At 44.3% G+C, this 27,093-nt stretch overlaps 1 long non-coding RNA gene and 1 gene segment (V, D, J or C); both read left to right on the plus strand.

The window, feature by feature from the left end:
* The window catches only part of LOC309354874 (Ig kappa chain V region Mem5-like), a 29,307-nt gene extending 13,006 nt beyond the window's left edge, over positions 1 to 16,301 (plus strand). Inside the window, exons 3-5 of the V gene segment in view lie at positions 11,036 to 11,073; positions 13,964 to 14,032; positions 16,273 to 16,301.
* A 5,896-nt stretch (positions 16,302 to 22,197) lies between these two features.
* LOC309354913 lies at positions 22,198 to 24,922 on the plus strand. The gene is made up of 2 exons (XR_014162389.1): positions 22,198 to 22,690; positions 24,492 to 24,922. It is a non-coding gene; the product is annotated as an uncharacterized lncRNA (long non-coding RNA).
* The last annotated feature ends 2,171 nt before the right edge of the window (positions 24,923 to 27,093 follow it).

Below are 27,093 nucleotides of genomic sequence, written 5' to 3' on the forward strand. Positions count from 1 at the left end.
AGTCTAAGCGTGGTTTTGGCATGATCGATCCTACATATGAGTGTAGGATCTTATATTCATGTCATTGGCATGAAGAATAATTCCCACCCTCTTGCTTGGCAACATGGGATGACACTTGGGGACGCGGGTGGCGCTGTGGGTAAAAGCCTCAGTGCCTAGGGCTTGCCGATCGAAAGGTCGGCGGTTCGAATCCCCGCAGCGGGGTGCGCTCCCGCTGCTCGGTCCCAACGCCTGCCAACCTAGCAGTTCGAAAGCACCCTCGGGTGCAAGTAGATAAATAGGGACCGCTTTCTAGCGGGAAGGTAAACGGCGTTTCCGTGTGCAGCTCTGGCTCGCCAGAGCAGCGATGTCACGCTGGCCACGTGACCCGGAAGTGTCTTCGGACAGCGCTGGCCCCTGGCCTCTTAAGTGAGATGGGCGCACAACCCCAGAGTCTGGCAAGACTGGCCCGTACGGGCAGGGGTACCTTTACCTTTACCTTTTATGCTATAGACAGTGCTAGACAATTCTTAGCCCAAAAATTATCCATTAATGAAGATGATTGTCTATGAGGAGGTGAGAACTTCTCTTCGTTTCATTAAGTTTGCTTGAAATCTCCCTTGATTTCCTTCTGCTTCATGCCTTGCAACATTCACCACAGACATTTCTTCTGCCCTGAAGCACAATCTCACAGGGCGGGACATTCTTCTACTCATTTGCATACATTTCCATCCTTGACACTTCATAACTCCCCTAGTTTTATCCCCGTCATTCTGGAGGGGTTGTCTGGCGGTGAGAATATCCCGGAGGGAAAGGGAAAGGTTTCATGAACAGCAGCATCATGTTTCAGATTTGTTTGATTTGGCTGGTCTCAAGTTTCTTTGAGGGTAGGTTTTATGGCAGGGGTAGGCAACCTAAAGCCCATGGGCCGGATGCGGCCCAATAGCCTTCTCAATCCGGCCTGCGGACAGTCAAGGAATCAGCGTGTTTTTACATGAGTAGAATGTGTGCTTTTATTTAAAATGCATCTCTGGGTTATTTGTGGGGCATAGGAATTCGTTTATCCCCCCTCTCAAAAGAAAATATAGTCCGGTCCACCACATGGTCTGAGGGACGGTGGACCAGCCCACGGCTGAAAAAGGTTGCCCACGGCTGTTTTAAGGGAATGAATGAATGAATGAATGAATGAATGAATGAATGAATGAATGAATTTATTACGGTCATAGACCAGAAAAAACATAAAAAGCAACAATAGTTTACAAAGGGAATAATGGTGTCAATTAAAAATTGTAAAATTATACATAAAAGCAATACACATATGCACACACACCCACACACACACCCACACACACACACACACATATATGCACTACAGTATATGTATAGACTTAAAAAAATGGGGGGGGCTTGTCCAGGGGTCAAGTCTTTTACTTTTTTACAGCTAATGCCCTCCGCTTGATCGCAGCCGCAGAAAATTTGGCCACTTTCAGTGTTACTTCTGGGTTTTTATCTCCTAGTAGGATTTTCAGCCGCTGAGATTCAGATCGACCTGGAAATTTCTGAGCGATAGGGGAAATAAACAGTGACCTAATATCCCCGTAAAGGTCGCAGTGTAACAACACATGTGAAGCCGTTTCCACCTCTTTCAGACCACATGGGCAAACTCGTTCAGCATAGGGTGTGCCCTCGTATCTGCCCTTTAGTAAGGCAGATGGCAGTACATCAAATCTGGTAAGGGTAAACGCCCGCCTGTATTTTGCGATTTGTAGATCCAGCAAATATGGTGTTAGATTAAACCCTTTTCCATAATCTTGGATAGCTGGATATTTATCTATCTTGCTCATATGGTCCTGAAGCTCTACATCTCCTATTCGCTGGCTCACCATCCTTTTAGCCTTTTCAAAACCTGAGGCTATAAGTTCTTGTGGGGAAAGCCCCAGGCCCTTCAATTTTTCATAAAGCGACAATCTCCATTTAGACTGGAACGGGTCTAGTAGAGTCAATGGAGCCACTCCCACTGGGAAAAATATGAGTTTTAGCCAGAAGTGAATCTTCAGGATCCATATCCTGGCATTAATAGGGAGTTGACCTACCTCCAGCCTGATGGCTGTGTTGGAGACACAGGTAGGTAACCCTAGTAGGGAGCGGTAAAATTTAGTTTGTACAGATTCCAGGGACTTGAGTTTTTGACAATTAAATATCTGGGTGCCATACATCAATTGTGGAAGTATTTTTGCAACAAAGACCTGGGAGGCAGCAGGAACATATTGACCTCCTTTTCTGTAAAAGAATCTTATGATAGCTCTGGAAGATCTTTGCGCATTTACAATGGAGTTCTTAATCTGATGGCACCAAGATCCCTTCTCATCAAAAATTATTCCAAGATATCTAAAAGATGTTACTTGCTCAATAGGTTGGTTATTAATTTTCCATTTATGTCGGAGTTTTCTCTTGGAGAACACCATAATTTTTGATTTAGTGTAATTTATTATTAGGTGTTCAGCTTCGCAATACTCTGTAAGAGCTCGTAAAAGTTTTCTTAGACCCACACAAGAGAAGGAAATAAGTGCCGCATCATCTGCGTACAAAAGGACTGGGATTGGTATATTATTTAGGTTTGGGGGATGAGTACTTGCTTCCTCCATCTTTCCGACTAAGGAGTTTATATAGAAGTTAAATAGAATAGGGGCAAGAACACAGCCTTGCTTGACACCATGGAAACTTTGGATTTCCTTTGATAGGTTCCCATAACGGTCGCATCTAACACGGATCCGAGTATTTTCATGTAGTCTACGGATAAGAAGCAAAAGACGTCTATCGATGTTTGTGGCATTTAATTTTTCCCAAAGTCTGTGCCGGGGTATCAAATCGAAAGCTGATTTGAAGTCTATAAAGGCTACATAGAGGGAGCCTCCTTTCTTTGAGGTGTATTTCTCCACTAGATGTTGCAATAGCAATCCTTGGTCTAGAGTTGATCTATGTGCCCTGAAACCAGCCTGGGCTTCCTTTAGGATGTGCTCCTGTTCCAGCCAGTCCGCAAACTTTTCACGTAAGTGAGTTGCATAAAGTTTGCTAATGATGCTTAAGAGACTGATTGGTCTGTAATTGGCTGGATCAAGTTTACAGCCTTTCTTGAATATGGGAACGATAATTGCCAATCCCCAGTCCTCTGGTATTATTGCTGTTTGATCTATGCTGGTGAATAGGGTGGCAAGGACTGGGGTCCACCAGTCAATATTGGCTTTGAGAAGCTCAGGAGCGATATTATCTGCTCCCGGGGCTTTTCTGTGTTTGAGTGCCTGAATAAGTCTCCTGATCTCCGCAACCGACACCGGAGGCCACTCATCACCTGCCGCACACTGTATTAGTGGCTGTGTCAAAGGCAGAGCTGAATATGAAGATTGGAAAAATGCCTCCCAAGTCCCTGCAGGTATAGTATACTCCACTTCTGAGGAAGTAGATCACACTCCATTTGCTACCAGTCTCCAGAAGGTGGCCGAATCTCTCTCTCTGGATGCATCTATTAGGCATTTCCATTCTCTTTTCTGTGCCAGGATTTTTTTATTTTTGATCAAGATTTTATAATTTCGTTTATCTTCAAACCAGACCGTGGGGAGTTGGGGTAAATTGGCAGATCTATAATTCTTGTATTTTTTCAGTAAGTTTAGCTTCATGTCCTGACATTCTTGATCAAACCAGGGTTTGGAGTTTTTATATACTAAGGATTGCCTACTTGACCTGTTCCTTTTTTCCTTCAGGGAATCTTGAAGGAGTGAAATTAACTCCTGAAATAAATTTATCTTTAATTCATGGCTTGAGGAAGTTATAAGGTTTTCTCTCTTAGTGAGGAATTCCTTTGAGCATAGCCTACTTGAAATTTCCTTATGCAGTTCATCTGTCCATCTGATACGAGAATATCTGAGCTCCAAAGCTGTAGGGCTCGAATGTTCAATTTTCTCAGCGCAGGATAAATCCTTTCCCGCAGCTACGAGTGCACTTAATGGCAGATGGTCACTGTCTAAGCGCTCCTCCACTTTGCATTCCAGAACTTTGTTTTGAAGATCATACGACACGATTATATAATCAATTGTGGAGGCACCATTGTTAGATATAAATGTGAATTCTCCGACCTTCTCCCCCTCTGTACGGCCATTTAGTATAACCAAGTCCAACTTGTTGGCCAAGTGTAATAGGCATAAGCCAGCATAATTGCAGCCTTTATCCTTTGAGATTCTAGCTGGTATTGAGTGGGCTTCCTCTATAATGGGGGCTGTTTCATGGAAATGGGCATACAAGGCCTCATCAGATTGTCCAGTTCTGGCATTTAGGTCGCCTGCCACCACTACAGAGGCATCAGGAAATTGATTTGATAGTTTGTCAAGATACTGTTCTAACTGAGCCCAAGTATTTCTTATCAGTCTTTTCTCTCTTTGTGGGGGTAGGTATACGTTAATCAGCAGCAAGCTGTGGGTTCTCCACTGTACTTGCACAGCTGTGGCCAGATGGTCTAGTGGGTCTAGTTTTTTAAATATGGCCCTTAGCCTTGTTGAGATTAAAGTAACTAACCCACCTTTAACTCGCCCCCCTCTAGTACTTAAAAGACCTGGGAGGGAGAACGCAGAAAAGCCATTTAACTCCACTTCACTTGTGCTCCAGGTCTCCTGGAGAAACACAATGTCATGTCTCTGGATATATTTAGCAAAGGATTGGTCAGAAACCCTCTTTTGCCAACCTGCAATATTCCAAGTTAGCAAGGCAAGGTTGCACGTTGTCTTGCCAAAAGTTGATCTTAGTCAATTTGCCTTTGAAAGATTTTTAGGGCCTATCTTTTTATCTATTGGTTGAATTTCGTTCATTTTGGCAATGTCCATAGATGTATTATCGCCCAGGTACTCAATGGAATCAATTGAAGGGTGCAGCGTGCTAACATTAGTGATCAGTACTCCTTTTTTTGGCGAATCTACCTTGAGGTGTTCTATTTGACTGATACCAAGTTCATCCTCATCCAGGTATCTCATGCTGGTCCAAGAGCGCGTTGTGGTTGTCATAGGGATGGTTTCCTTCTTAGATGGTAGATTGTTGCTGTCCCTTACGCACTGTGTTAGATCTGTTGCTGTCAGGTTTATCTCTGCAGCTGCAGAGGTATTATAAAGGTAGTCTTTCATGGTTGCCATAGGGATGGTTTCCTTCTTAGATGGTAGTTTATCCCTTGCGCACTGTGTTAGATCTGTTGTTAACAGGTTTATCTCTGCAGTTGCAGAGGTATTATAAGGGTAATCTTTCATGGGGTCTGTCTTGGCTTTTTCAGAGAGGTTCTCTTTCTTTAATTGGTCCGTTGCCGGTTCTTTCTCTCTTACTTTTTCCTGAGCATTCATCTCTGTTAGCTTATTTCTAAGGGTCTCCAATCTTCTCAAGATCTCAGATTGGGCAAGGAAAGGCAACAATCCAAACTGATTTATTAATGCCTTTTCTTCTGGATAGAAGTTATCCGTCCCCTCATTAGGCAGTCTCATCTCCTGTCTTAGTTTCAAGGACCCTTGCTCAGTATGTTCCAGTTTGTCTTTGCGAGTTCCTAAGAGGGATGGTGGAACGCCAGACTCTTCGAATAGGCGGGTCACCAACAGGCCAGCCCTCTGGAGCCTGTCCCTCTTGTCCAAGATTTGTTTAGTTACCGACCAGTCCTTAAAGGTCACCACGACTCTGTTTTGGGCCTTATCAAAAGGAAGAAATTTCACGCTAACAATATTTTCTGCTGGAATAAGGCCTCTGATGACTAAGTCAATTTTCTTAAGTATATAAATTCTCTGTTGTGCAGGTGTGGAAAGGCCTCCATGCTTGAAGAGAGGGAGGAGGACTAGTTTATGTTTAATTAAAATTAAGTTCTGGCTCTTTTGTGCTCCCTTCTGGGGAGTTTCTTGCTTTGGGTCTGGAGTTTTCTTTAGTTTGCCACTAGGGGGCAGCGATTGTTTTACTTGCCTTGGAGGGCTAGCCACCTGACGTTTATTTAAAATGTTTGGGCTTTGACTCTTATTTGGCGTTGTTATGCTGGGGTTCTTTGTGCTTGAGTTCTCCAAAATCTTGAATAACTTTGAGAAGTTCATTTTCCCCGTCCAGGAGGGCAGCTTAGCCTTTCGGCCTATCTTCACATTCTTCGGCTTCTTCTTATGCATTGGTGTCTTTCCCTTTAAGGAAGGTTTCCTAGTGGCCAGTACTTTCCCTTGGACTAGTTTGGCTCTGCTTGTTTTCCTTTCTTTGATGTTGGGCTGGATTTTATTTCCATTTGGCTTATTGCTGGCTTCTTTGTGAAAGTGGCAGTCCTCTTTCCTCCTGATTAGTTCAATCAGGGAGGTGAGCAAACCCAAACATTCTGAAAGAAAGTTTTTAATTGGCCCCAGTTCTTTAATTAGCTGAGTTTGATGTTCTTCCAGCAGATCTTTGTACAACCCTGTCATTATGTAATTAAAACTGCCCAGATCTGGATGTCGAGCTCTTGTGTCGTTTAGCCACTCCTCCACCTCGATCGGGGCAGGAGACCCCCCCTTTCCTCCAAGCATAGATTGATGAGTGGGTTCCCCTGACCTAGCTTCTGGGTTTCCCAGTTGAGGCTCCTGTTCCGGTCGGGCCTCAAGGGCTGTATTTTCTGTAGTAGCCTGCTTTAACTCGGTTGCCAGGTCGACTCCTTTTCCTCCACCACCCTCTGCTTCCATGCCCCTTCCGAACGAGGTACGGTCGACAGACCATTCGTGCAAATGCAGGGTCTCTGTGTTTTTATTTCCTTTAATTTCTTCTTCTTTTGGTTTAAAATAATATGGAATTTTTGCCTGCTTTTTCTTTGGGGCAGGGGGTTCAACAGCTTGTACTTGAGCTAAAGGAATCCCCAGTTCTTTGTAATTCTGTCTTGTAAGTACCATTTGAGTTATCTTCTCTAGCCGTGTGCTAGGACCTTATTCAAAAGGAGCTCAGAGGTTGGAATTTGCCTCAGATAGCCTCAAAATAGCGCTCAAATAGCCTCAAAATAGCACTGGATGGCCTTGGAAGATTTAAATAGCTTCCGCGGGATACAAAGGGCAGATAGAAAAAGGAAAAAAGAAGCTCCGGAGGGGAGAGGAGAAAGGGGAGGTTTAAAATACCTCCTGGTAGCTCCCGGATTCTTTATCAGGCTAAACTTTGATTTTTCCGAGTGTCTTTCTGTGTTGTTGTTATTATTCTATAAAAAGCTCCTACTCACTCTGTTGAGGCTCACAGAAGACTTACTGCCGGCGCCATCTTATCTCCCAGGGAAGTGTTGTTCTTCCTGAGTTTCTCGGGGAAATCCTTCACCATCTTCTTTTCTCTCCTCCTAGAATCCAGGGGGCAGATTGTCATTACTCAGACACCAGCTTTCCTACAGGCAAGTCCTGGGGACAGAGTCACCATCTTCTGCAGGGCCTCCTCTTCTGTCAGCAGCAATATGGACTTCTATCAGTTTAAACCAGGGCAGAAACCCAAGGTGCTGATTTATTCAGGTTCAAGCCGTTTTGGAGAGACTCCGGATCGTTTCAGTGGCAGCCACAGCAACACTGGCTTCTCCTTCACAATCAACGGTGTCCATGCTGAGGACGAGGCAGAATACTACTGTTTTCAACGCCAAAAGTTCCCTCTCCAAAGTGAAACAATTCAGTACAAAAACCAGCTCGGTGGCCTAAGAAGGCAGGAGGGAATTACGGTGGGTGTTCTGCATCAGCGGCATTCATTGGCAGAGCATCTTTTTTGAAGTCAGAAGGTGTGGCGATCACACAGGGTCCCCGGACATTTAACGGTCTATTGATCCCTGTGCCACCACTGTGCTTGCTTCCCTGCTGCCACCAACCAGTAAAAGGTAAGGTAAAGGGACCCCTGACCATTAGGTCCAGTCGTGGCCAACTCTGGGTTGCGGTGCTCATCTTGCTTTATTGGGCAAGGGAGCTGGCGTACTGCTTCCGGGTCATGTGGCCAGCATAATAATAACAACAACAACAACAACAACAACAACAATAATAATAATAATAATAAATTTTATTTATGTTCCGCCCTCCCCAGCCGAAGCCGGGCTCAGGGCGGCTAACAACAATAAAACAGTACAAAAGTACAGCACAAACAACACTCTAAAATCATTCATTATAAAATTAATTAAATTCAAGCCACCATTGGGCCAGAGCATGACTAAGCCGCTTCTGGCGAACCAGAGCAGCGCATGGAAACGCCGTTTACCTTCCCGCTGGAGCAGTACCTATTTATCTACTTGCACTTTGACGTGCTTTCGAACTGCTAGGTGGGCAGGAGCAGGGACCGAGCAACAGGAGCTCACCCCGTCACGGGGATTCGAACCACCAACCTTCCGATCCTCAAATCCTAGGACACTGAGGTACCACTGTATTCTAAAATGAATTTATAATGAGAAATTAGCACAAAGGTGTGGTGAATTTTCATGAGGATTAAAAAAAAAAAAAGCTTCACCAATTGGAGAAGTTTGGCAAACTGAATTCAAGATGGAAAAATAGGGAAACAGAGAAAAGCAAAAGCAGTAGAACTATCATTCCCTAACCACAAGTCATCATGGTGACCAAACCCCTCTCCTTTGTGAGACCCATGTGGCTGAGCTGGAGAAACCAACTCAAACCTCCTCACATGCTGAGTTTCTCAGGTAGATTGGTGAAGCTGGAACAACTCGGGGCAGTTTAGGCATTGGGTAGGCCTAGTTTTGGAGAGAGGGGAGGTCGTAGCCTCTGCCTGCCTCTCTGGAAATTGGGATATCCCATTAAAGGGAGCCAGGTGAGATGCTTATGTCTGGACACCCAGACTCTCCAAGTACAACCCAGAAGGTTAACAACTCTTTGATGTAGGTAAAGAACTCCCTCTCTTCTGGTTGACTCCATATTAGGTACTTCTGTTGGGGGGACCAGTAGGGGTGCGGTCTACCTAATGCCTGTGCCAAACCTCTTACATCTGTAGTCAATAAAGTTGTGGCCTGATGTGACCCAAAATAGAACTTGTCGTGCTTCGTTATTTGTGGTTTAAGACAGTCCGTTAGATGGGGGGCGCCTGGGCGCGCAGTGAGGAAACCAACAAATGCCTATAACTTTTTTATGCTTTGGCAAAATCGATTAAAAATCTTAAGCACAGTAAAACCTTCTAAGAGAACGACTCTTTACATTAATTGACTCCCAGGTGTTTCTCCTGATTTGTGAGCTGGAACCATGAACTGAATATGGGCATCGTTTCCGTTGCCATTTTGCCATTCTGAACTGACGATCAGCCATTGCCACAGGTCCGCGTGGCATGGTATCACCAGCTCTTGACAAAACTCCCATAGTTTAATGTTATATCAGCCCAAGACATTTTGGCACGTGAGGCGAACCACAAAGTGGTGCCCCCTCTGCTTGCTCTAGCTTTAGGGACATGGTACTGTTGCTGTGGGGACATGGGTGGCGCTGTGGGTTAAACCACAGAGCCTAGGACTTGCCGGTGCATTATGAGGAATGGATAACAGTGTATTGCAGTGGAATTTAGAGTTGCTCGAGCAGTGAAAAATGTCAGCATGTGGGGCAAATCCATGGGGCAAAAGCTGTGGGTCACTCTCAGCAATGGGACCAAGGGAGAGGGGGGAAAGAGTGTGCCTTATTGTTCTTTTCTTTCTCCCCTCCATCCCCCAACATCTTGGGGCTCTGCATGAAAATAATGCCAGCGGAATTTCTAGCCAAAGTTGAGGTGAAGATTAGAATGACTTCTGTAATAGGACTGAGTTGATATGAACTTGTGAAAGCACATACTTCACCTGACTCAGTTGGAGGAGCTTGAGCCTCTTGATCTCAGGTTGGTGGGTCTGAGCCCCACATTGGGCAAAAGATCCCTGCATTGCAGGGGTTGGTCTAGATGACCCTCGTGGTCCCTTCCAACTCTACCAACTCTTCCAAGTCTATGATTCTATGAGTATGAGAAGACCACAGCTGAAATTCTGGACTCTACAGCAATACATTAATTTGCGAATCAAGTATTTCCAGGGAATGTCATGTTTGCCCAGAGTTAACTCTGTCAGAGGCAGAATTCTGATCACTGGTGCGATAAGGAAAATAATAATAGTAATAGTAATAGTAATAGTAATAATAATAATAATAATAATAATAATAATAATAATAATAATAATAATAATTTATTTATATCCCACCCATCTGGCTGGGTTTCCCCAGCCACTCTGGGCGGCTTCCAACAGAACACCAAAATACAATAACCTATTAAACATTAAAAACTTCCCTAAACAGGGCAGCCTTCAGATGTCTTCTAAAATTTGGATAGTTGTTTATTTCCTTGACATCTGGTGGGAGGGCGTTCCACAGGGCAGGTGCCACCACCGAGAAGGCCCTCTGCCTGGTTCCCTGCAACTTGGCTTCTTGCAGCGAGGGAATCGCCAGAAGGCCCTCGGCGCTGGACCTCAGATAAAAATCGTAAACTGGTGAAGTTCTTTTCAAAGGGTACACAGTGGGCCTCTTATCCCTGTGGTGTCAGATATATCAACCTGACGTCGTAATCGTTTGAAAATGTACGTTGCAACAGGTAAAACGTGTAAGTCCTTCAAGGAGCTGAGGACAAAAAGTGGTCAGAGTTAAACCCATTGTAAGTTTAGACAGTGTTGGGTCATTTGTGCGTTTACCTTGCAGGAAAAGGCCCTATCTTTTGTGGGACGGGGATTGTTTTGCAACAGCTTCAAATCAGCTTTAATTGTGCAGATTTTGCTGGGATATGTTTGGAACCCTTTGTGGGTTTACTTTTCAGTTCAATGGCATTTGCTTCCAGGTAGGTGAGCTTAAGACTGCCACCTAAGTGAAGAAAATAGACGTCGTTTTTCTCTGTTCAACGACTACGCTTAATGTTCCACTTTGTAGGCACTCAGTTTGTCGTGAGACTGGTACCTTGTTTCCAGATCTCTAGGAGCGAAACCGCTTTGCTTACTTGTATAAACTTTGAAATCTTCCCTTCAGTGGCCACAGCTGGGAGGGACTTGGGTTTTTGCCGAGGGCATGAGCAATGGCAAACCACTGTGGCTCATTTTTGGTGACGGGACCAAGTTAGAATTGAGGCGTAAGTCTGTTTTCTCTCTCTGCTGCTTTGTGGTACAGTGTGTCAGAAATCTATATTTTCATTTTTGTTGAGTGTTGGCAAGCATCTGGGCATTGGGAGAAAAACTACACAAGCTGGGGAATGAACGATGATGACAGAAAACTGAGGTAGGGTTTGGGATTGTATTTTTCCCTAACTGAAGCTGCTAAGAGCTCTGCTGGGTGGTCAGTAAAAAACTTCAGCGTGTGGAAAAATGCTGCGATTCACTCTCAGCAATGGGACCAAACGGGAGATAAAAGAGTATGCATTTCATTGTTCCCTTGTGTCACCTCTGCCTCTTTCCCCACAATGTCTTGAGCTCTGCATGAAATTGATGCTAGCAGAATTTCTAGCCAAAGCTGCAGTAAAGGTGGGAATAACATCTCTAACTGGTTTAATTTGGTATAAACTAAGTGATTTCCAAAGGAGAGCCAATTTAAAGAAACAGTTTAAAGGTTTTCAGAACCTAGGGGGTCGTCCCAGAAGCTAAATTGTGTTGCCTCTAGACAAACCAATAACAATTCAGACTTACTGTTTTAAAAAAACTGCTAATTGTTGAAAACATGATGAAGAAACCAGATCACAGACAGAGAAGGGCAGAAAAAAAGAACTGAATATTCAGTTGAAACAAAGTTCCCCTTTCTACACTTTACCAGGTTTTTACACTGGGTGTTCAGCAGTTGCTAATAAAAACATGTAACCCTCATAGAAAGCACTTTATTTGAAATAAATTACAGTGGGGAGGGAATGGGTTTTTTTGCACTATCAAGCACTTGGAAACCAGCCCAGTTCATTTCAGGGCAATTTATTTCAATGTATATGGGCACAATTTGGAATATTTTGGTACCCTTAAGTCCCAATGGATGGCTGGGTGGTAAAAATTAGGTAACTCCTGGCTTGACTGCATAGAACCAAACCTGCCAGGATATGTAAACTTAATTTTTTTTTGGGGGGGGGGAGAATTCAATTAAACCTGCATAGGATTGGGTTGTATGGCACCACTGGGTATCGATTTAGCACACATTCATCTGAATGAATGGAAAGAAATCCCATGAGAGCAGTAAACAGTGATTTATGCACTTGATAAAGTAGCAAGAACACAACAGATGATTTCTGGACTCGTTAATTTGAGAATACATTAATTTGAAAATACAGGTATTTCTAGGTGAGATCCTATTTGTCTGTAGTTAAGTCTAGCATTGTAACTAAGATGCTAGAAATACTCTATCATTGATTTTCACAGGGGTTTTAGTCTGACTGTTCTGCAAAAACCTATGTTAGAAATAGATATAGATATAGCTCTATAGACTACCGTAATTGGAGGACCTTTGCCCAAATGGCACAGTAAAGCCCTTTTCCCCTTCTTTTGGCTGTGGCGTACCATGCATATTGATGGTGCTGTGCAAATGTATTGATTGATCAACAAATACATTGATATCATAGATAAGTCAAGTGGAACCTAAAAAAATAAAAAGAAGCAGGAATTTTGTCAATGCGCTCTGTCAAAGACAGAGATTGAAGGCTATTGAAGATGGGATTGAAGATGCTATTAATTTATAGCAGAGACAGAATTCTGCAATAAGGAAAGTTAGGGGGGAAAGAAAAAGAGTGAAATTTCAAGGCTATTTTCAAAGTGAATACAGTGGTACCTCGGGTTAAGTACTTAATTCATTCCGGAGGTCCATACTTAACCTGAAACTGTTCTTAACCTGCAGCACCATTTTAGTTAATGGGGCTAAATGCTGCTGCCACGTCGCCAGAGCACGATTTCTGTTCTCATCCTGAATCAAAGTTCTTAACCGGAAGCACTATTTCTGGGTTAGTGGAGTCTGTAACCTGAAGCGAATGTAACCTGAAGCATATGTAACCCGAGGTACCACTGTATAGTATTTATTTTGTCCCTACCAATCTGATGGTGCAATAATTTGCACAGATCAGTTACAGCAAGTAAAACTTAGAGCACAGGCTGATCAATGTTAAGCCCACTGTATGCTTAGCACATGCTTAATTATTTGCCGTTGAAATTAATTGGGGGACTTCATATTTTACTGGTTTGCGCCATTGTTAGTTACTTGGGCATTTCTGAAGTAATCAAGAAAGGAGAAACAATGTAAAATATGGTAAAAACGTAAGTTTTATGATGGAATATAGAAGTTAACTCTCCTATGTGATTCATGTATTGGTGCTTAGAGAAGGGTTTAAACAGCACATTTCATCTATAGGATACAAAATGTAAAAACCATGTATGAAGAAGTAAAGAAATATCTGCACTTACACTCTAGACAAATTTATAACAATGCACCACACACCAATTATCCAAGCCAAAGTAATGAAGAATATTTCAAATTTTGCAGCTTTCTGTATGTGTTCTCCCCACGAGCTGACATCTGGTGGGAGGGCGTTCCACAGGGCGGGTGCCACTACCGAGAAGGCCCTCTGCCTGGTTCCCTGCAACTTGGCTTCTCACAGTGAGGGAACCACCAGAAGGCCCTCGGCGCTGGACCTCAGTGTCTGGGTAGAATGATGGGGGTGGAGACGCTAAAGGTGTGGGGGAAGCAATAATAATATTGATGATGATGATGATGTTGGCAAATCTGAGCCTGAATGCTATTTGCATTTCTGGTCTGATCAAGGTAGCCAACTAGGGGTTGTCATGAAACAGCAGCAGATACTTCACTTATTTATTTGGGAGGTGAAGAAGTAGAGGGGAAACTTGTGGATTTTCGTTGCCTCAGGCACTTGGTACCTTCACAATTTTGGGGGCAGCGGCGCCATTTGCAGCAAAATGTTTTGAACTAGCACTGTGATCTTTCACTGGCCCTGTGGTACACCTGAATGATGCAATATTCCGTGTTCTTGTTTCTTTACGCAGGAAGAGAAGATTCCACCCCATCGGCACTCATTTTCCCACCGTGGCTCGCTTTGAAACAGCAAAGCGGGTGTAAGCGGTTTCTGTCAGCTAGCGGAGCCGGGAGGAGGGAGAGAAGCAGAGCGGGGTTGGCTGCTTTAAAACAACCCCGTGCTCTCTGTCCCTGCCTGCAGTTTTTTGCTGTCCGATTTTGGATTAGCCACTGTAGGGGCTGTGTGTGTGTGCTTGAGCTATTGTTCTCCTCCTCCTGCTTCCCCTTCACTCTCCCTGCGCCCATGTGACTTTAGAATTGACACTCTGTGTGTCTCTGTGTGTGTGTGTGAGGGCTCCTTCTCTTGCTTCCCGTTCACTCTCCCCGCGCCCCTGCGCGCCCCTGCGACTTTAGGATTGACACTGTGTGTCTGTGTGTGTGTGAGGGCTCCTTCTCCTTCTCTTGCTTCCGTTCACTCTCCCTGCGCCCCTGCGACTTTAGGATTGACACTGTGTGTCTCTCTGTGTCTGAGGGCTCCTTCTCCTTCTCTTGCTTCCATTCACTCTCCCTGCGCCCCTGCGCTCTCCCAGCGCCCTGCAACTTTAGGGCCAGTTCTCTCTCTCTCTGTGTGTGTGTTTTGACCTCACTGCGCTTGTTGGGGGAGAGTGTTGGTCGCAATTTTTCTTGATTTGTCTCAGAGTGGTTACTATCGTGGTTTTCTTGCTGGGGAGGAGGGAGAGAAGCAGAGCCTGCTTGTTTTAAAGGAGCAAAGCCGGAGAGGAGCCTCTCCTGCATTATTCGCAGCATCCTTCTCCACACCCCCCACATGTGCTCCTTGTCCCTTGAGTGTTTTTCCTTCCCTCCCCACTTAAAACGTGGTTACAAAGCACGGATCCACATGGATCCTCAGGATTTTTGTATTGGGCTACCCCAAACTCACTGTCAGATCACATGTCTGTGGCCACAGCATGAACCACAAAAATCATACATCCACTGTTTCATTTAGAATTTTTTTTTCTTGTTTTCCTCCTCTAAAAACTGTGTGCGTGTTATGGTCAGGTGCGTGTTATAGAGCGAAAAATATGGTATATTCTCTGCAGCCAAAGATGGAGAAGCTCTATACAGTCAGCAAAAACAAGACCTGGAGTAGACTGTGGCTCAGATCATCAGCTTCTTATAGCAAAATTCAAGCTTAAACTGAAGAAAGTAGGAAAAACCACTGGGCCGGTAACATACAATCTAAGTCAAATCCCTTATGAATACACAGTGGAAGTGAGGAACAGGTTTAAGGATTTAGATTTGCTGGACAGAGTGCCTGAAGAACTATGGATGGAGGCTCACAACATTATACAGGAGGCAGCAACAAAAACCATCCCAATGAAAAGGAAATGCAAGAAAGCAAAGTGGCTGTCCAACGAGGCCTTACAAATAGCGGAGAAGAGAAGGCAAGCAAAATGCAAGGGAGATAGTGAAAGACACAGGAAATTGAATGCAGATTTCCAAAAAAATAGCAAGGAGAGACAAGAAAGCCTTCTTAAACAATCAATGCAAAGAAATAGAGGAAAACAACAGAATGGGAAGAACCAGAGATCTGTTCAAGAAAATTGGAGATATGAAAGGGACATTTCGTACAAAGATTACCATAATAAAGGACAAAAGCGGTAAGGACCTAACAGAAGCAGAAGACATCAAGAAGAGGTGGCAAGAATACACAGAGGAACTATACCAGAAAGAAATGGATGTCTCATATACCCCAGGTAGTGGGGTTGCTGACCTTGAGCCAGACATCCTGGAGAGTGAAGTCAAATGGGCCTTAGAAAGCACTGCTAATAACAAGGCCAGTGGAAGTGATGATATTCCAGCTGAACTATTTAAAATTTTAAAAGATGATGCTGTTAAGGTAAATGTAAAATGTACATGGGGCCTTAATCAGTGGCGGAGCAACATGCTGCACCCCCCGGAGCGGAAAACAGATGGGGGCGTGGCATATGCCGTGGAGGCGTGGCATGCGTCCCGGGGTTGTGCGTCCCAGGAGCATGTGGCGAGCGGTATGCGTCTCGGGGGTGGTTGCGATGGCACCCTTCCCCCAAGTGGTACCCGATGCAGCGCACTCTCCTGTCCCCCCTTCGTACGCCAGTGGCCTTAATCCCAGCAAGGTGGCGGTTATGTGGGGAGGCAATTCTTCTGCTCCAGCTCAGGGAGATGGTATTCAACCTGTTCTCGACAGGACTGTACTCTAACTGTAGGATCAGAGCCACTGCCTAGGGCTCAGTGTTTCAGAACCCCCTTCCTCAAGCTGGTATCATGATGTTTATATTAACACCCATTATCCCCATTTTAGCATTAAGCTATGGTAAAGGTAAAGGGTAAAGGGACCCCTGACCGTTAGGTCCAGTCGTGGCCGACTCTGGGGTTGCGGCGCTCATCTCGCTTTATTGGCCAAGGGAGCTGGAGTACAGCTTCCGGGTCATGTGGCCAGCATGACTAAGCCGCTTCTGGAAAACCAGAGCAGCGCATGGAAACGCCGTTTACCTTCCCGCCGGAGCGGTACCTATTTATCTACTTGCACTTTGACGTGCTTTCAAATTGCTAGGTTGGCAGGAGCAGGGACTGAGCAATGGAAGCTCACCCCGTCACGGGGATTCGAACCACAGACCTAGGCAAGTCCTAGGCTCTGTGGTTTAGCCCACAGTGCCACCCGTGTCCCCGGTGTTAATACGATACAATAATCTTTATTGTCATTGTCCTATACAGAACAACGAAATTGAAAAAATCTACATCAGACATTCAAAACCAACAAGCCTGCTATCCCAGCTATCCCAGCCTGTTTAGCCCCCTAAAACTCTGATACCCCATAATTAAATACAATATACTCCCATAGAGACTACCTTACACTGCATTTAAAACCAAAATCGCTTTTGGATAGAAACTGTTTCTCAGGCGGCTAGTCCTAGTCTTGATAACCCTGTGCCTTCTTCCAGAAGGCAGAAGCTGAAAGAGATCATTTCTGGGGTGCGCACTATCCTGCGCTATCTCTGCAGCTTTCTTATGACACCTGGAAGCATAGATTTGATCCTAGGTGGGAAGAGTGCACCTTATTATTCTCTCCACAGTCTTTACAACCATGGACAGCATTGTTTTCCCCCTAACCGTGCAGCTCCCAAACCACACACAGAGACCGTAAGTTAATACACTCTCAACAGTACAATGGCCAAATGCCATCAACAGGTCCTTTGAGAGATTATTTTTCCAAAGGATCCTCAGAAAATATAACCTCTGCTGTGCTCTCTTCATCAGGTCTTTGCTGTTTTCTCCTCAGGTTAGGTCATCTCTCAACTCCATTCCCAGAAATCGAAACACTGAGACCTGTTCCGCACACTTCACCTCAATAATGAGTGGCTGAATATTCAATTTACATTTCCTAAAATCCACACTAATAAGGCTATTAGTACTGTAGCAGTATTGGCATCAGTATTATTAATATTATTCTCTGACTACTGGCCAAGCTGACTGGATTTTTGGAAGTTCAGCAACACATCTGGAGCACACCAGTTTGGGGAAGGATGTCCTAAATCTGGCTTTATCACCTGAGACCCAGGTAGCCTCTATGGCAAGGAGACCTTTCATCAGGTTAGACTGGTGCACTAAACTATTTTAGGCAAGGCTAGCCACAGTCACCCATGCTCTGATAACTGTCAGGATTGACTACTGCACAGTGTTGGGCTTCCTTTGAAGACTGCTTGGGCACTGCATCTGATTCGCAACACGACCCTTGGCTGCTAACTGAGACCAGTCACTGGGAAGTTACCTTCCAGGTACTTGAAGATCTTCTGGTCTGTTTCTGAGTTCAAGGGGCTGGTGCTTACCTTAAAAGCCCTATGCTGTTTGGTACCTGGGAACCTGAAGGAATACCTTCACCCTATTTTTTAAAAAAGGTAAAGGACCCCTGACAGTTAAGTCCAGTCGTGAATGACTCTGGGGTTGTGGCGCTCATCTTGCTTTACTGGCTGAGGGAGCCAGTGTTTGTCTGCAGAAAGTTTTTCCAGGTCATGTGGCCATCAGGACTAAGCCGCTTCTGATGAAACCAGAGCAGCGCACAGAAACGCCGTTTACCTTCCCGCCGGAGCGGTACCTATTTATCTACTTGCACTTTGATGTGCTTTCGAACTGCTAGGTTGGCAGGAGCTGGGACCCAGCAATGGGAGCTCACCCCGTCACGGGGATTCAAACTGCTGACCTTCCGATTGGCATGCCTTAGGCTCACCCTATTAGCATGCCCATATATTGAGGTATGTTTCAGAAGATCCCTTCTGAGTGCTCCTACCAAACAAAGTTGGGTTGCAGGGGGCAGGGGGCTGACCAAAGCTTCGTTGTTGGTGGCAATCCCCCGGCAGACTCACCTGGCACCAACATGCTCGCATGTTTTGCTCCAGCCAAATTCCTTTTTAAAAAATTCTCCCTGGCCATAAAAGTTCTTACTGTTTTTAAACTTTTCTAGTGGTCTTCATAATATTTTTTTTATATTGTGCTTCCATTTTGATAAAAACAAGCATGTCTAAAAGGGGATTCATAGATTTTAAAAACAAACATAACAGTCCTTAAGGTCCACAAATGACAACATTTTGGAGGTCCCAGGTCGCTAGGTGGTTAGATTGGTCTCAACTAGGGCCAGGGCCTTTTCAGTACTGGCCCCGACTTGGTGGAACGCTCTGCCTCATGAGACCAGGGCCCTGCGGGACTTGACATCTTTCCGCAGGGCCTGCAAGACATTGCTGTTCTGCCTGGCCTTTGGTTTGGACTCAGTCTGACCCTTATGTTTCCCTTATGGTTTTGATCTATGGGCTACTATTAAAATGAGGCTGCATTTTAAATTGTATTTTAACCCGTATTTTAAATTGGGTTGTTTTTTTTCCTTCTCCCCCCCATTATGTTTTTATTGTAATTTTACTGGTGTTAGCCGCCTTGAGCCCGGCTCTGGTCAGGGAGGGCGGGGTATAAATAAAAATGTAATAATAATAATAATAATAATAATAATAATAATAATAATAATAATAATAATATTTCTGAGTCATACTGCCTGGCAAAGTAAGAGGCAATCCATTGAAGCTCTCAGGCATAGGAGAACCATTTTCTTCCAGATCTTCCTTTTGCCTGGGCAAAAAAATTAATTGCTTCTAACACATTATAATGAATGAACTTTATTACGGTCAGAGACCAGGATAAAAAACAAACAAAAAAGGGGGGGAATATAAATAAAATAGCAGTTTGTTTTTTTAAAACCCGATAATTGTTAGAGCAAATAAGGACAAAGAAAGAAGCATAGGATAAAACATCTGAATAAAATACAAGATTAAACATGGATAATGGATGGGTAAAAACTGATAATTAAAACAGATAAGAACTAAAAACAAATAAAAACTCGCAGTTTTTATGTGGTAAATATGAAAAAAGGTTTGTGACATGCTTGGAACACCTAAAATGCTTCTTCTTCCTTTGGTTGAGCAACCATCAGCTTCAGCTTCCGAGACAGGTGCGTTGCGGTTTTGGGGTTTTGGTTCCTCATAACGGGACCCCAGCTGATACTGTTGCCTTGGTGATCTCTAAATTGGCCGCTGCGGCTACTCCCTTGAGGCCTGTTTAGACTCTCGAAACAAGTCAGGTTGAAACCTGTTAGAAATTTCCCAGAAGCTACGGCATGCACTGATCCATTGACATCATCGTCTTATGTCATGCAACTTCCTGCAAACGTATTCTAATATGACTTCATTGTGTCAATTAATATTACATATAGATATGCATCTGTAATGTATATACAGTGGTACCTCGGGTTAAGTACTTAATTCGTTCCGGAGGTCCGTTCTTAACCTGAAACTGTTCTTAACCTGAAGCACCACTTTAGCTAATGGGGCCTCCCACTGCTGCTGCGCCGCACAATTTCTGTTCTCATCCTGAAGCAAAGTTCTTAACCCGAGGTACTATTTCTGGGTTAGCAGAGTCTGTAACCTGAAGCGTATGTAATCTGAAGTGTCTGTAACCCGAGGCACCATTGTACAAGCTGAAGATACCGGTAGGTATTTCATAGTTACCGGTAACTATGCTTCAGGCAACGATCCTATGCCCACTTACTTGGGAGTATGTTACGTTGCACTCATTGTGACTAACTTCTGATAGCATTGTAGTGTTAGCTTTGCTTTTCTGTGGGTAAATATGAAATAATGTTTGTGACATGCTTGGAACACCTAAAATCCTCCTCCTCCTCCTCCTCCTCCTCCTCCTTCTTCTGGTTGAGCAACCATAAGCTTCAGAGACTGGTGTGCTGTTTGCGATGCGTCCAGGTGCGTTGCGGTTTTGGGGTTTCGGTTCCTCATAACTGGGCCCCAACTGATACTGTTGCCTTGGTGATTTCTAAATTGGCCGCTGTGGCTACTCCCTTGAGGCCTGTTTAGACTTTCGAAACAAGTCAGGTTGAAACCGTAACCTGTAGAAAAAGTTGATTCTCTTATTCTCAGTATGGGACAGGTGTCCCTGGACTTTTTGGCTCTTGCTAAGTGTGTTCTCCCTCATGGAGAGCACAGGTTGTGGGTGGGGCTGACAAGACACCTCACTGTTACTAAGCAAATGGTTTGGCCATCCTTTAAGCAGGGGTGGGCTGTTACTGGGGAAATCTAGATGTTGCCATTTGTTGATTGACAGCCCTATTTGTTAAATACAAGGCACGCTGCAACGTGCCTCTTTCCAGTGGTGTAGCGTGGGTTGTCAGCACCCGGGGCAAGGCAAGTAATTTGCGCCCCCTAACCCGTGGATTTGCGCCCCCTAACCCTAACCCCCAGATGTTGTGCCCGGTGCGGCCAGCCCCCCTGCACCCCCTACGCTACGCCACTGCCTCTTTCGCTGCGTGCTTCGGATCACCAAAGCACTTGGACCGTGGAGTTATCATCTCATTGTCTGGTTACATTTCTTTATATCCCCTTTCTCTTTAATCCCCTCTAGTCCCTTAATTAATTTAATGCCACCCCTTTTATTTTCCTCTTTGATTTCCCACCCCACCCCTTCATGGCCTGGGGTCCCTTCATCATCATGTACACCGGCCTTGAGCCTGGCAGGGCAAGCCAATCACATTTATTTAGGGATCCAGATGGATATCATTGCTAAAACATACCACTTGCCTATGGAGAAGCTGTCTGCCTTGAAGGAAGTTATTTTGTAATACTTCCTCTGAAGCAAGTGATGTTTCATCAGATCCGATCTTGCTGGGTCACTTAATCTTGCATGCAGAGTGTTGCCCCAGGCCGCCCCTTCCATTCCCGCTAGGCCAGGCTGCCTGCGGCCCGAGGTCCCCTTACCTTTGTGTACGCTTACCAAGTGAGGATGAAGGCAGATCTCATCCTTTACAGGCCCTGCGGAAAGAAATCAGAGACCCAGTGAGGAGCCTTGCTGCAGCATTCTGCACCTGCTGGAGTTTCTGGGACAGCTTCAAGGGCAGCCCTGCATAGAGCGAATTACAGTAGTCAAGCCTGGAGGTGACCGTCACATGGATCACTGTGGCCAGGTCGGGGCGGGAAAGGTAAGGGACCAACTGCTTGATGCGGCGGAGGTGGAAAAATGTCGCCTTGGCTGTTGCTGTAACTTGCGCCTCCTTGGAAAGGGAGGCGTCAAGGATTACACCCAAACTCTTAACGGAAGGCAATGGCACTAATTGGGCCCCCGCAAGAGAAGGGAGTTGGTCCCTCATCCCCATGCCATCCCGACCCACCCATAGGACCTCTGTCTTCGAAGGATTTAGTTTCAATCGGCTCCCACGAAACCATCCAGCCACAGCTTCCAAGCATCTGGTCAGTGTGTTTGGGGCCGAGTCGGTGTGGCCATCCATCAGCAGATAGAGCTGAGTGTCATCAGCATATTGGTGACAGCCCAGCCCAAAGCTCCGGATAATCTGGGCAAGGGGGCCCATAAAGATGTTAAAAAGCATCGGGGAGAGAATTGCGCCCTGCGGCACTCCACACACCAAGGAATGGCGCGACGACATTTCCCTCCCTAATGCCACCCTCTGTCCCCGACCAGAGATAAAAGAGCACAACCAGTTACGGGCTATGCCCTGTATCCCCACGTCTGCGAGGCGGTGGTCCAGAAGATCATGATCAACCATGTCAAAGGTTGCTGACAAATCTAAAAGGATCAGCAGTCCTGACCCGCCTCGATCCAGTTGTCTACGGAGATCATCTGTTAGGGCAACCAGAGCCGTCTAGGCCAGGTGCTGACACCTTTCCTCCACCCATTATAAATATTTTCACGATGTTCTGTTATTTATCACCTATATATTACAAGAATCATCCAAGATCTGCCAGGAGATTTTTGTCGTCACAACAATTTTTTAAATACTCCTTAAACACTATACATTCTAATAGGAAGGCCTCCGGTCTTTATGTAAATGGGAACTTGAGTATCTTTTTTAATTCATTGTATATAATATCCCAGAACTCTCTTATTCTTTCACATTCCCACCACTTATGCATACATGAACCTGTTCAGGTTCATGATGATTCAGTTTTAGGGTGCTTAAGTTTTCACTTGGAAGTTGGGGTTTGTTTTGTTTCTGTTTCACCCGTTTTGATTTTTGTTTCTTAAAAAACGAATCTCTACCTATTCTCTTCGCTGATAGGGCCCTCTCGTGACTGACAATGGGAACTTCTTATTGGACTGGAAATTTGATAAAGTCCATAACTGGCGTGAAGCAAATGTGGCGATCAAGATGATACCAGGTATCTGTCAGGTATTCTGTCTTGTGACAGAAGCATATTTCATGAGGGTTTTTTTTTTTTTAAAAAAAAATCCCTTGTAGCTGGCCTGTTAACAGCTGTACAACTGTGGAATTAAAAATTCTAAAAAGTTATTAATTAGTGAGTCCAGTCCTCTTCTTTATAAATGAGGGAAAATATATGCCTAATGCCTGAATAACACTAGAACAGAATTAAGTGCTTTGGAACTTATTTTTGCCCCTGACTGTACATCGTCTTAGTACAGTGATAAATTTGAATTCTTAGAAAATATTTCTTTTACCGAAAGCCTAGTGGAGGCGTTAATGCTGTATTTGCAACTGTTAGACAGCAGGTGGCGCCATTGGTGTAGATTGCTCTATACAGTATGTGGTTATCTCAGATCTCCTGTGTTAAGATATATTGTAGCATCATTTATTTTATTTTACTTTTTGTAACTTTGTTAAGAGTTTCAAAATGAATATTTTGTAAACATAGTAACAGGAAAAACAAACTTGAGGTGTAGGACAGTGGCACATGTTGATAACATTGTTCTACCGTTATATAAAGCAGTGGTTCTCAAACTTATTTCTCTGGACCACACTTCCAGGAAAAAAATTTGCTCCTGCCACACCATTTATTATTATTATTATTATTGATAGGAAATACATTGGAAAACAGAAAGAAGCAGCTCCTAGCAGTGCTTGCTTCATAACATAGAATGTGACTGCTTTATAATATGAAGACGAGTCATCCAGAAAGTGTAAAACATAAATCATTCCCAAAATCTAATTATGAATGAGCCTCTTACATATATCTAAGTAATGTATATGCACCTTAAGTGTGTATGCAAACTCAACAAAAGTTGTGAGCTCGCAGTATCGCCTGTGATCATTCCCTCATTTTGAAAAGATATCTATCTGTATTCTGCAAATAATAAAAAATATTTTGACGCTGTGCTACAATATACCGCACTGAAATGTTTTAAATGTTCCTGTTTTTTATTATTCATTTTTATTGAAGTTTTTATCTCTACAAAATAACAGAAAGAAATGTTTACACATATGTTAGTAACACAAAGCATCTCACCACCTCACACAAACCCCACCCCCATTGGTTCGACATAACTCGAAATGTGAGTTAAAATCTGACTTGCTTCCATCGTTGCTTGACCTTGATTCTATAACTTATCATTACAGTTGAGTTGTTCTATTGCATTTGACAAATATTCTGTTTTTACTAGCATTTGTAACCTTTCCCCCTTACAAACTTTCTTCTTTGCATATCAATATTTCTGTACCGGAGCAGTGTTTTTTCGTATATTCATTCACACAGCTCCATTCTTTTATCAAATTTTGATTTGTTTGACCTCTGATAGCTGCCGTCATTTTGGCCAATTCAACAAAACACCCACAATAATAGATTGGTAAATCAAACTTATTGAATTGGTTGAATTGGTTAAATGTTCCTTTGGTTGTTCTTGAATCTTCCTGCCACGCTTGCCACCCTCTCCTCCCACACCCTTTGAGACCCACCAATATAAAGGATCAGTATGATCCTTTATGATCCAGTATGATCAGTATGATTAACCAGCATTTAGCAAAACGTGCATTTCTGGTCTCTCTCTAATTTTATTTTTTAAAAATTAAAATATAAACAGGCCCAGAGATAGCACAGGTCAGAAAGTCATTCTGCCCCCAGTGGGATGAAATTACAAACCTATGACTTGTATCTTACAAGTCCAGTATTTTCAGCGGTTATTAATATTTCAGTTGCATTCAGATGCGATTTTGCTTTTTTGTTCTAGGAGTGGTGGAAACAGGCCTGTTTATCGACATGGCGGAACGGGTTTACTTTGGCATGGAAGATGGTTCTGTCAGCATCCGGGAGAAGCCAGTCCACTGACCGCCACCCAGCCCCCAAATCTACTCTGCCTTCAGCCCATTGCATACAGTTTTATCACTTTGGTGCCAATTTGACATCTTGCCTTAAATCCTGTCCCGATCTTGGTGAATGTAACCAAAGGTCCAGCAGATCTCAGTAATACTGGAAATGAATGTTGTTGTAAATTATATTTTTTACTATTTTTCATGTAAACCATTTTTTTAAAAAAATCAATCATTTTGAGCATTTTAAACCTTTTTTTCCACTTTGGTTTTTATACAAAACATTTTACCAAAAAGGATATTTTATACAGTACTTGAACCATCAGGTTGCTCGGGGTGTGTCTAGCGGGGGGAGAAAATAGAAGTTGCATTTTGTGGTATTTGCATAAACACCCCCCCCCAAAAAAAAATGCATTGACGCAGGAGGGTTGTCCCCAGTTGGTACTCACAGATGCCTTATTAGAATCTTTTTTTGTTCTCTGATTTATGCCTTTCAATGATTTTTACCATAACTGTTTTTAACAGGGAATGTTTAGTCTCAGTATAGATAATTTGCTGATAATTTGTGCTGTTGGCCTCCATGGAATTTGTACGGCATGGGATCAGCCACGACGCCCATTCCACGCAAAGAATTCATACCTTTAAAATAATATATGAAATAATAAAATAATATACTTCGGAAATGTTTCAGCCCCCCCCCCAACTTCCCCAATAATGGATGGCTGAAATTCGAGGCTGCCTAGCCATCCGTACAGGTGAAGATGCACTGGGTTAAACATAAAGTACAACAAAGTAAACGGAAATCCCAATAGATCAGTTCATTCAGAGAGTCCAAATATTTGCTAGTTTCTGTTCCACGTATGTCTTTGTATGTTCATAAAATCCAAATGGGAGCTTGCTGCAGTTCCACAGAATCTTGACAAGGATTTCCAGAATAATGCCTTGTTTCGCGCTCCTGGGCTTCATCAATTGTTTCTGCAGAAACCACCATGCCATACCGTATTTTTCGCTCTATAGGACGCACCTGACCATAGGACGCACCTTGTTTTAGAGGGGGAGAGCGCCCCTTCAGCGAAGCGGCAGGAGAATCAGAGCCCCTTCCATTTCTCCTCCTTCGCTGAAGGGGCGCTGCGCAGCTCTCCCTCTCTGCTGAAGCCAGGAGAGTCTTGCTCTCCTGGCTTCAGCAAAAGGAACCCAAAGCCTCTGGAGCGCAGCAGGAGCTCCTGCTGCACTCCGGAGGCTTCAGGCGGCTATCCCTGAAGCCTGGAGAGCAAGAGGGGTCAGTGTGCACTGCCCCCTCTTGCTCTCCAGGCTTCAGCGAAAGCAGCGCGAAGCCAAGGAGCGTGGAGGGAGCGCTCCCTCTGCGCTTCGGAGGCTTCGCATTGCTATCGCTGAAGCCAAGGAGCCTTCATTCGCTCCATAGGATGCACACACATTTCCCCTTAATTTTTGAGGGGGGAAAGTGCGCCCTATAGAGCGAAAAATACGGTAAGTTCCATTATCTTGATATACTACATACAAACATGTACAACTGATGAAGGTAAACGGCATTTCCGTGCGCTGCTCTGGTTCACCAGAAGCGGCTTAGTCATGCTGTCAACATGACCCGGAAGCTGTACGCCAGCTCCCTCGGCCAATAAAGCGAGATGAGCGCCGCAACCCCAGAGTTGTCTGCGACTGGACCTAATGGTCAGGGGTCCCTTTACCTTTAGACTAGCAGTAAGAAATAGTCCAGGGACGCGGGTGGCGCTGTGGGTTAAACCACAGAGCCTGGGGCTTGCCGATCAGAAAGTCGGCAGTTCGAATCCCCGCGACGGAGTGAGCTCCCGTTGCTCAGTCCCTGCTCCTGCCAACCTAGCAGTTCGAAAGCACATCAAAGTGCAAGTAGATAAATAGGTACCGCTCAGGTGGGAAGGTAAACAGTGTTTCCGTGCGCTGCTCTAGTTTGCCAGAAGCAGCTTAGTCATGCTGGCCACATGACCCGGAAGCTGTACGCCGGCTCCCTCAGCCAATAAAGCGAGATGAGCGCTGCAACCCTAGAGTCGTCCACAACTGGACCTAATGGTCAGGGGTCCCTTTAACTTTTCCCCCTGGGTTATCTCAGCCTGGCTCCTGACGCTTTGATAATCTCAAAAGACCACAAGAGGGAGCTCCAAGCTAACCCAGTCCAAAATCCTGCAACAACCTAGTGACTGGGCAGATCATTTCTTTCTCCACATTCTTATTTTTAAGGAAAAGGAGGATGCTCTTCCAGAGTGATGCCGTTTGAAATGAAAACTCGCAGCTGGTCCTGCTCCTCCCAAAACTTGCTAATCTGAATTCCCACGAATGCAGAGTAATAATGCTTTTGAAAAACAACACAGTTTTTCATTTGAATTTATGTTGAAAGGTAATTGTGTGTATGTGGTTGTAACCAAGATGACTGGTTACTTCAAAGAACCCTATGTTCTGCAGACTTGTGAAATACGTTCTCTGAGCAAAGAGTGGAGTTTCGCTTTATCGTTCAACGTCTGACAAGGCTAC

This window comes from Podarcis melisellensis (assembly GCF_964234715.1).
Source record: "Podarcis melisellensis genome assembly, chromosome: 13".
Classification (NCBI taxonomy): domain Eukaryota; kingdom Metazoa; phylum Chordata; class Lepidosauria; order Squamata; family Lacertidae; genus Podarcis; species Podarcis melisellensis.